The sequence below is a fragment of the Anas acuta genome, chromosome 2 (assembly GCF_963932015.1).
Source record: "Anas acuta chromosome 2, bAnaAcu1.1, whole genome shotgun sequence".
Taxonomy (NCBI): Eukaryota; Metazoa; Chordata; class Aves; order Anseriformes; family Anatidae; genus Anas; species Anas acuta.
Genome location: NC_088980.1, coordinates 133,390,017 through 133,400,102, shown reverse-complemented (window position 1 = coordinate 133,400,102; position 10,086 = coordinate 133,390,017). Strand labels below are relative to the sequence as shown.

Sequence of the window (10,086 nt, the reverse complement as noted above, 5' to 3'; positions counted from 1 at the left end):
CTCACGTTCATGTAAACATAGACCACAGTTTGATTCCTGGGTGCTGGAGTAGACCTTGCAATGATCTCAATAATGATTCTATGATTCCTTGATTCAATCTTATGTAAACTTGTGTGCTTCTCCCAAATCCCAGTGATGCCAGAAAAGCTGGGCCATGGTCTCAGTTTTGTACTCGGTGGGAACATAACCTGTCTCTCTTGTGCTTCTGTTCACACTGGTTGGGACTATCCCACTGAGAAGTGTATTATAAATCTTTCACTGGCAAAAGCTTGCTACTTCACTCTTGTTCTGATAACAGAGAAATTCATCCTAAATGCTTGCAGAATTCTTCTGCAACTAAAGGGGTGTTTGAAACCTCTGAATAAGAGGCAGATGACAACACACATCTCCTCTATAAACAATACCTCCTAGTTCGTCAGTCAAACCAAATTTGATAATTATGTTAAAAAATAAGGAAATGAAATAGAGGAAATAAAGAAAAGCAAGTTGCTATTCAGCTGAAGTCCTCTAGTATCTAATAAACTGGGTATTATAGCAAAATTAAAGAGGAAACATATGATGGCAATATTAAGACCAAAGGCCATTAGTAAAGAGAGACACTGCCAAAGCCCACATTCAGTGATATCTCTGTGCTAATGGACATAACATTCATTAGCACACCCAGGCTCATTCTGGCTCCTGTTAGTGGTATACTGTTTGCTTTATGCCTCTGCAAGTTGTCTTTCCTTTCCTGTTTTCTCCATCACTAAACTGAAAGCTATTTGACAGATTCTGGCATCTCTATTAAATTGTGGGAAACATGGAAATGATTAACTTTTGAACCACAAAACTGAAAACACCCTTGCACGTTCTGAAGCCAAAGCAGGTTGTGCACTAGGCAGGTTCATCTGATAGGGTTCAGAGAAGTAGTGGGAGGGTGAGGGGAGAAGGGAGGGAGAGAGACTGGCCCCATTGGCTTGGATTCGGGTTTTGTTGTTGTCATTACAGATCAAAAGGCTGTAATCACCCTTTCTGATTGCTCCTTCCCTAGTAAACAACCTCCAAGTGAGTTCATTAAATATTAAAAAGCCCTGATATCTATTAATGTTATCGGACACATGAAATATGCCTGATGGATTTATTCTGCTGTAAAGGAACCATATCCCAGTGTCCCTCCTGGGACCATGCTCCAGCTGTTTAAACTATAATTCCATCACTAGGAGGAACAGTTGAGGCTGACCTCCACGAAATGTACTCATTGTTGCTCAGCCTGTGAATTGTAAATGAAACCTTTTGTAATAATGTTAAAATATGCATGTGGAGGAATTAAAGCATAGGAGGTCAGCAGCAGAGCCTCGCAGTGGGGTCGCTGTCGGCTCAGAGCAGCTGGTGGCTGCACTCCAGCAAAAATGATACCTAGAGGTTGTTTACTGGGTTGGCTGCATGCATGACTGGACTTGACGGATCTATCGCTGCCTCTCACTGAATCCCAATCTGTTTCTGATTGTCTTCCTCTTCAGTGTCATTTTGACTGCCTTGCTTTTTTGGAAGAGTTACATTTCTGGTTACCTTGTCCCCTCTTCAGTGCCAGAGTCCTTTATTGCCCAATGTGGGATCATTAAAACATTATCCCACATTTTAAGCCTTAGCTTTCCACATATTGATTTTGCTTCTGCTTTCTAGTTATTTATGACATGAACACTATATACATGGCCATGGAAGAAGGAGCATATGCATAAATTCCAGCTAGTAAAAACAGTGAAGTATGGGACAGCTTTTCAGTTTGGATCTGAAGGAGAAAAAAATTAACCATCACCAGGATGAACCTTGGAAATTTGAAAGGGTTTTTAATGATGCCTTTGCCAAAAAGCATAAACTGGACGTATGAACAGTAGGTTCTTACCCTCTAGTTCGATGCATTTAGGGAAACATGCCAAACTCTTGCACTCTCCCTGCTGTTCTGCTATTGTGACACCACCTTTTTCATATTTAATGTTCTGTGAAAGTCCTCAAATGACTGAAACATCTTAGAAGCTTTACAAAAATCAAATGTTCAAAAAAAAATGTGACAAAGTTTAACACAAAGACATGAGGCAGCCTCTCTGCTGTGTTTACAGCTAGTTACCTGATAGCACATCTTCAATGCTAGCAGGTCAGTCCCAAAAGTCAGGCAAAGGCTTTACCTTGATATTGGCAAGGCAAGGTTTTCACCAGCTTTGCATTTTTGTCACCATGTTCTTCAAAACCCAATGTCACCTCAGACATCCCAGTGAAATAACTGGGCTTGCAGGTTTTTAGTAAAGGCTTCTTAAACTCAGGGCTAAGGACTAGGCATGGAGTAGGGATTTGAAAGATTAATCCTTGACCTTTCTCTTTTGGAGATCTAAATTTAAATGATGAAAAAGAATTTTTCACTCTCATTTGAGTCATACTTTTCCAGAGCAGAAAAAATCATTATAGTGTCTGGCTCTATATGATGTTTCCACTGAGATAAAGTGGTGACACCACTGGCCCAGACCAGTTACCTCTGAAAAACCATGTGAAGTGGCTTGGGATAACAACAGCTCACATGACACCTCATTTCTGTTTTAACTCTACACCTGTCTGCGCACCATAGGAGGAAAAAAAAAATTAAAAAAAAAAAGAGATTGAGAGAAAAAGGTTACACTGTGTGAATAGATTTTGCTGCAGTAAAAGGATTAATTTAGACCCATTCTTGCTTTCTTTAAATGAATCAAAACTTTCATTGTCTTCAGCTAACCTAATTCTTTGACAGAAATAGAGGGAGATTTGGTTATATTATTCATATAAGAAAAATCAGAGAATTTTTTTCAGGTCCTAATCAGGTGCTGACCAAAACAGATATAGAAGGAAAAATGAACTGAGCAGCTTAACTTTAATGCCCTGGCTTTGTTCTCTTGAGAGATAATATTATTGTAGAGTCTTTCAGTTACATTTTAAAATCAGTTTCAAAAGGCCATGCATTAAGAGCACTGAGAAAACACACACAGATTATTCATAGCAACGTAGAGGAGCCCATTTAGATAGTGAATTTTAGGCTGTTTTGCTTTCAGTTACACCAGCACAGACTTAAGGCTCTTTGCACTGAAGAGTGTGTCCATTGTGCAGCTTCCAGCATCCATATTCTGTTGCCTGTGAGCAATGTCATGAGCAGCCCTGTGGATGACATGCCATGCTACACCATGAATGACCGTAAGACCACCCCAGGTGACAGTATACCAACGCCTTCTGAGACTTTCACTTATTTTGGCCCAAAAGGAATGGAGCTGGATCCCAGCAGGATTTTCTCTTCATCCTTTCAGGCTTTAGACTAAAAGAAACAGTATGGGAAAAAAAAATCAATTTTCTCTCAGATTTTCTTTAAGTAAAACATTTGAAAAGGGATGCAGAGAGGGAGAGAGAGATTCTTGATAGTTATTAGCCCTCTGTTTAGCTTTACCCTTTCCCAGATGTTGGTTCCCTGGGGAATTCAAGCAGACAGACCACGGATCATCAACAGCTGGCATCTGAACAGCACTGTGCAGTTAATAATGATTCACAACCACTACACCCAATCTTGCTGGCATTTACTTTAGTTAGGACAGAGCCCAAATATGCTTGCAATTAGAAAGGAAGCAAGAATGTAACAGAAATACTGCTTCTTTTTAAACAAGTAAGTGTAATTTTTCATGTAGACTTGGGACTGTGCCTGTAAGTAATTTGCTTTTGTCAAATGGAACATGAAAACCATGCACCCATTTCTGCAAATGATTACTCATAAGTGCAGTCTTTGCTAGCACAAGCACTGGCACTGAAGTCAACAGCAGTTTAGTGTGGGTAAGGATTACTCGTATGAGGAAGGGCTTTCAGGATTGGCCCCTAGAGAGGTATGTGAATACTCCTTCATGGGACATAAGCTTCAGGGAACTCAAAATAGGTTAATTCCATGCCTGATTCATTCCATGGACCATTTAACGAGAGCCTCTGGAATTGTGCAGTCAGTAATGAACTGCCAAGAACTAAAAGTAATCACTGCTGCAATTATTAAAATTTACACTTGGATTCTGTTACCTTTGTGGCAGATATGGGTCTTGAATTAAGTGGCCCAGAAATCCAAGGACTTCCCACAAACAGTTCAGCAGCCCTTTCAAAACCACAATCCTTTCACTTATTACCAGATTTGCTGCTTCACAAAAGTGCTGTTATAACAGCTTATTTTCTAGCATTTTTAACAGGGTTCTTGTATTGTGAAGATGCACAAAAAGACTGCTATATCACTAGTAACTCTGAGATGATAGATCATGTAAGACTCTTTCTCTTTTTTAAAATTTAAAATATCTGATCATTCCCCATGACCTGAAAAATGTTCCACATTTTCCCTTAGAGAAATTTGATGAACTATTTTGTAACTTTTATGTCCTTACATTTTTCCAAAGCCACATAAGATGTGGACATATCTTATTTGGGTAGTCCTGTATTTCCTGTATTACCATGGCTAACCATGAAAACCAAAAGCAGCTTCGTTCTGTAGAATGCTGAGCTTCCTGGCCCTGGTCCAGCAAAGCACTTGAGTACAGGCTTAACTTTGAGCACATGCATCTCATTGGAGTTGATGAGACTACTCATCAGATGCTTTTAGATCAGCTGTCTGATGGGTTTCACCCTAGGATACTTTAAAAAATGGGTGGAAAAACATGAGCTCCGCTTGTTATTTTAGAAAGAGGGAACAAACAACAATGAAATGGTGTAGCTGGTGCTGTTGTTAAGTGTAGACAATGATCTCAAGTTCATTTTTTACACAGTGCTGGAACAAATAATCAAATTAACTGTTACTATAGACCAGGGAGAAGACAGAAGCACAAGAAAGAGTTGGTGTGGATTTGTCAGGAACAGCTGATTTGCAGTAGCTCTGCGGGAAATGCTCTGGGGATGGCACTGGTTTATAAACAGAACGTGAGTCAATAGTGTTAAACTACTGGGGGAAAAAAAAAAAAAGAAAAGAAAAAAAAAAAAGCAAACGTCTTACAGAGTTTTATAAATAGGAGTATATATATGGAGAGACAGCTAGGGCGATCTTTTTGTCCTCTTTGCTACTGGTAAAGTCTCTGCTGGAGCAATGTGACTGCTTTTGGGCACCTTGGTGGAAGACTTTAGTCCAATTGGAGAGCATACATTAGAGAGTGATGAAAATGATAAAAGCTTCAAAAACATTACATGTGAGGAAAGGCTGAAAAGCTTGGAGTTAATTTTGCTGGGGGATATTGAGGGAAATTCTAGTAATCAAGTACAGGGTAGAGGTAGCTAGGACAAGAATTCTAACTGCAATATAAAAAATTCAGACCAGACATAAGGAAGGATTTTGAAGTGCTAAAACCAGTGAAGCACTGGAGCAGGATGTCTGCTTCACACTGCTTACACCCTGTAAGCAGAAGTTTTGGGGGCAGGTTAGTTAAACACCTGCCAGGGGTGCACTATGTCAACCTGTTCCTGCCCTGGGACTGAGTGAGTGGCTGGGCAAACTCTGAGGTCCCTTCCAGCCAGTGCTTGCTTAATGTCTCAGCTGGTGTGTCTGAGTCTTATTCTCTGTGTGTCACATATTCAGCTTTGTAAAGGACAAGGATCTGAAGGCCGAGACAAACAAAGCAATTGTATGTGAATAATTCTATAGGAAAAAAAAAAAAAAAAAAGTCTTATTACCTGTTCGAGGTAAGGATATAACAAAGACCTTGTAACACTTGAGGTTTAGGGGCAGGTTACTAGGAGTATGAATGTATCTAAAGAAGGTACTGCAAAACATGTAGTTCAAGTTGTCTGTATTTCAATTATCTGTTAAAATCATTGGCATGGATATTGATGTGTGGACCTGTACCTGTTTTGATATATGCCCTGCTATGCCCTTAGTGTGACTGCTAGAGGCTCAGGTGCGTGCTTTTGAAGGGGGTGAATCTGCCTTTCCATGGAGAACAGGACAGTGGAGGTTTGGAGCAAAAAAGAACAACAGAACACCTTAAGGCTGATTCAAGACTTCAGGGCTTAGTGTCAAGCCTCCCTTCATCCATGTTTCTATGGCCAACAAAGAGGAAAGTGTGATCGAAACATTGGAGAATTTCTCCTCTATCTAGTATGTTCCAAAAAACATTTTTTCAAGAGGAGGACCAACCCTCTATGTGGAATTCTAAGACTTAAATTTTCCTTCTGCTATTTGTTCAAGTGACAATAATGAACTTTGTTATCTACCCACAGCTGGATGGATAAAGTATAGGATGTATATGGTTGAGTATTTATTTAAAAATTCTTTGAGGTTAAAACTTCTAAAATTGCACACTTTAAATAGTAAGCATTTATAATTAGATATCTAGAAAAAAGATGTAATTTTTGTGCTGTTTCAATTATGAATTAGAACAAAATATGATACCACTAACGAGTAAAATAGCTTGATAGCTAAAATGTTGAAGTAATGTTCCAAAACCTCATGTCGTGTGTATTTTTAGCCCCATAAACATATCTTTCATACCATTCCGTTTAAAACAAGATCCATGATGTACATATATTCTCAAAGTGTAGACATTATGATGAGGGGATTTGGCTTTGGTTTTCAGACATACTGATTGAAAAGCATTCATCCTTTGATAAAACAAAGTCCACTTCACACACTAGTATACTTCTGGTTGAGTAGTGGGGTCCAGGTCACAAAATGCACATCTACTGCTATCTGAGTCCTCGTCTGCTTGCTAGAAAACTCCTAGGACTGTGACCACCACTCTCAGCCTCCTAGGAAGATGAGATTAACCTACTAAGTTATAATGTGTAGATAGAATACTATTATAACATTCAAAAATTAATTATTTTTTCATATTTTCAGACTGTAGGTCCTTCAGAGAGGAGATCCAATCTGTCCTGCCAGGTGATTTTACTGAGGTCTATTTAATTGGATTTCTACACTCTTGGTGTAGAGCAGATGAAAACTTAAGCACAAGTTCTGATACAATAAGAGACTAATAATGTAAGCTCTACCAGGCTGTAGGGGGTTATGGATCTAAGGATCTTTGGATCTATGGATCTTCATGTTTTGAGTAGTATTGTTCCCAAGGTAACAAATATGTGCATGGATCAAAGTGGTTTGCCTTAGGACAAGAGGGTATGCTTATATTTAACCATTTCCCTCATTTATGGCAACAAAAAAACAAACCCACACTGTGCTGGCAACCTGTTGCTTTCTTGATCTTTCTTATCCCTTCTAGCTTGTCCCTAACTTTTCACAAAGCCCAGTCTCCCCATACAACCTTGCTATAAAGGCTGCCTCTCCGCTCCCTGGGCTACTTTTCTTGGGATTACTAGAGATCCCTCTATCAGTTCATTGTCAACAGGGCTTGAAAAACAGAAAAACCCTTTGGCACGAACCTGTGCTGGGCTCCTGCCATCAGCTAAGCTGCAACAGCTTGGCATATCCTCTTTCCTTACGCAGCTGGGTCTTCAGCCAAAGTAAGAAAATACTTTCCCATTCTTAAAAAGAAAACAGAAAAAAAAAAAAAATGCAGCATCCAGAGTGGGCTGGGTTGTTTGGTGAGTTAGGACTGTTATTTTGTTGTTTCTAGGGATGGGGGCACAAACGTGCATGCGTCACTCTGCTTTGTGTACAGACTTCAGCCACAGACACATTTCCTTTTGGACCCTGGCTGAAGAACAGCTGTTGAGAAGAGAGGTGATACTTGTTTTTTGCTGTTCTACTTTCCCTACTGGAGGAGAGGAATTCTGCTCACAGACTCTTCTGCCATTCTCAGATTACTGTACTAATAAAAATGAATAGGAAAGTTTTAAAAGGATAAAAGAATAAATACTTTGGACACCTATGAGCATGTAGGCCTTACTTGAGACAAATGGAAATATTTCTGATTATTTAAGGCGAGTCTGGACCAAACTCTATGCAACTGGCATAAAAGCAGCTCTCTTGGCATAGGTAGAACCTATGCTTGTTCTGGTATGCTCTGTTATATATTAAATTGGTTGATGTGGGTAAAGTGGTGAAAAGATTAGCCTTTTTTTCTCTCATTGCCTTTGTTCAGTTGAAACACCAAATTCATCAGAGATGAAAAATTTTCAGGTGCTATATCCCTAGACTGATAATTTAATTGTCTACCTCTTTTTTTTTTTTTTTTTTTCCCCTCTGTTTTTTTATGTAATTATTTTGGATTTTGCTTTGTGGTGGTTTTTGTTTGTTTATTTTTTCTTTTATTTATACCTTGCCTGTTTTGTACATTCAATATGTCTATTGACTAAGATACAAAACAAGTTCCTTATTACTGCCACAAATCCTTATTTACTTGCAGGGCTTTGTGATGAGAGTGCCCTGCAGTACCTTGTCTATGAAAACAAATTGTCTTGGGGGTTCTGAAAGACCGTTTTGTTCCTTTTTCTGATGTTATGAGACAGGGATCTAAATGCCTCGTGACTTGCTCCTGACTGACACAGGAAATGCAATATCTTTAATACACAAATTTAATGGGAAAAGATTGTCCTGTTCCCTGCAAGAAGCTGGGCTCTTGCTTGCCTATTTGGACCAACACATTCTATTTTAAAAAGATTTATTGTGGAGGCTGCATTCTGTATATGCAGTAGATTGCAACAAATGTGCATCTTCAGAGTATATTTCAGGCAGTATTTTATGGTTACTATTAAAAGAAGCCTATATGTTAAAATAAGAAAAACAGACAGAAATGACATCTATTGTGTATTACTAACATGCAGCTGACAACATGCAGTGACAGGCATTACGTCTTTTTACTGCTTACCTGCTGAAGCTACCTCATAACGTCCCAATAAACTGTTACAACCAAATTTTGTATGTGACATAGTGCTTCTAAGACTAAAAGTATTATTTATAATACCTTATTTATTAAGTATTATTTATAATATGGAATAAGATGATCTAGAGGGCCGAATCCAACTGGGCTGCTGGTGGGCAGTATATGGTGTGTTTTTTGTATTGTTAACCTGTTAACTTAAGTCTTAGGGTTATTTGATTTTGATTTTCTGATGCAGTGTTACCTGGTACAGGTAGTATTAAAGAACTAGTTGTTAATATAAGTGAAATGAAATTTTATATCATGAATATGAAGAGCCTGAAGTGTTGCAGTTAACTAGATGAATAAAAGGTAGCTGATTTTATTTATATATTTATTTATTTTCACACATATTCTGAAAAGATTCTGCATATAAAATTCAATTCATGCTCTCTAGCTGGAGAAGAAATGGTGAGACATAATTTAATTCTTTACATTATGTACCACAGGAAATTATTTTAACTCTTTTTTTCCTTAGAAAATATTTCTAGGAATACACATCTCTCTGTGAAAATGATCTGATGTTCTTGTGATGCCACAGATTCCACTTTGTATAAACATTCAGGAGCTTTACTAGCCATGACATAAACTTGTGAAAATGAAATTATAAACCACAGTTTCTAATCATTCCACCATTAAATTAACTTCAGGTTATGTCCTTAGTCTTAACATTTAAAATTTGAAAATCTGTCAGTTCCAAGTCTGAAAAGTTTGAAAGTCTTTCAGTTCCAAGATAAATCAATTAGCAAGCAAGCAAGCAAGCAAACAAACTTAACTTCTGAAAGTGACAAATTAAAACTGGAGCTCAAAATTCAAGTGTTGGACGTTCTCAGAGTTTATAACAGTTTATAAGGAAGAATAATTCATACAGTAATCTATAAATAATATAAATAATGAATGCATTTGAGATTTTCTCAGTTGGCATACAAACATTTAATGATCACAAGTGGTAGTGATGTGGAAAATGTATTGTGCTTATACATATATATTTGACTTGCTTATACATGTATATAATGGATGCCCTACAAATTGTTTTTTTCCTTCCCCCAACACTGCTGGTTTTTGCAATGCTGCTTTCTGCTTTGGTCTAATACCACTGTTGGAGCTGTGTCCTTGACAGTAACCTGACCAGCAGTTGAAAATCTGATAGTTAATAATCCAACCCCTAATATGTATAATCATAGCAAAAATGCCATTTTAAGTATGTAAGGATCTTGGGAGATGTTTACCTCTTAAAAAATGATAAGAGAATAATTCTGCATCTGCA

At 38.1% G+C, this 10,086-nt stretch overlaps 1 long non-coding RNA gene across 1 annotated transcript; it reads left to right on the top strand.

Moving 5' to 3' along the window:
• Nucleotides 1-4,708: 4,708 nt before the first annotated feature.
• LOC137851830 (uncharacterized) lies at nucleotides 4,709-8,132 on the top strand. The gene is made up of 3 exons (XR_011093509.1): nucleotides 4,709-4,932; nucleotides 6,842-6,883; nucleotides 7,575-8,132. It is a non-coding gene; the product is annotated as an uncharacterized lncRNA (long non-coding RNA).
• The last annotated feature ends 1,954 nt before the right edge of the window (nucleotides 8,133-10,086 follow it).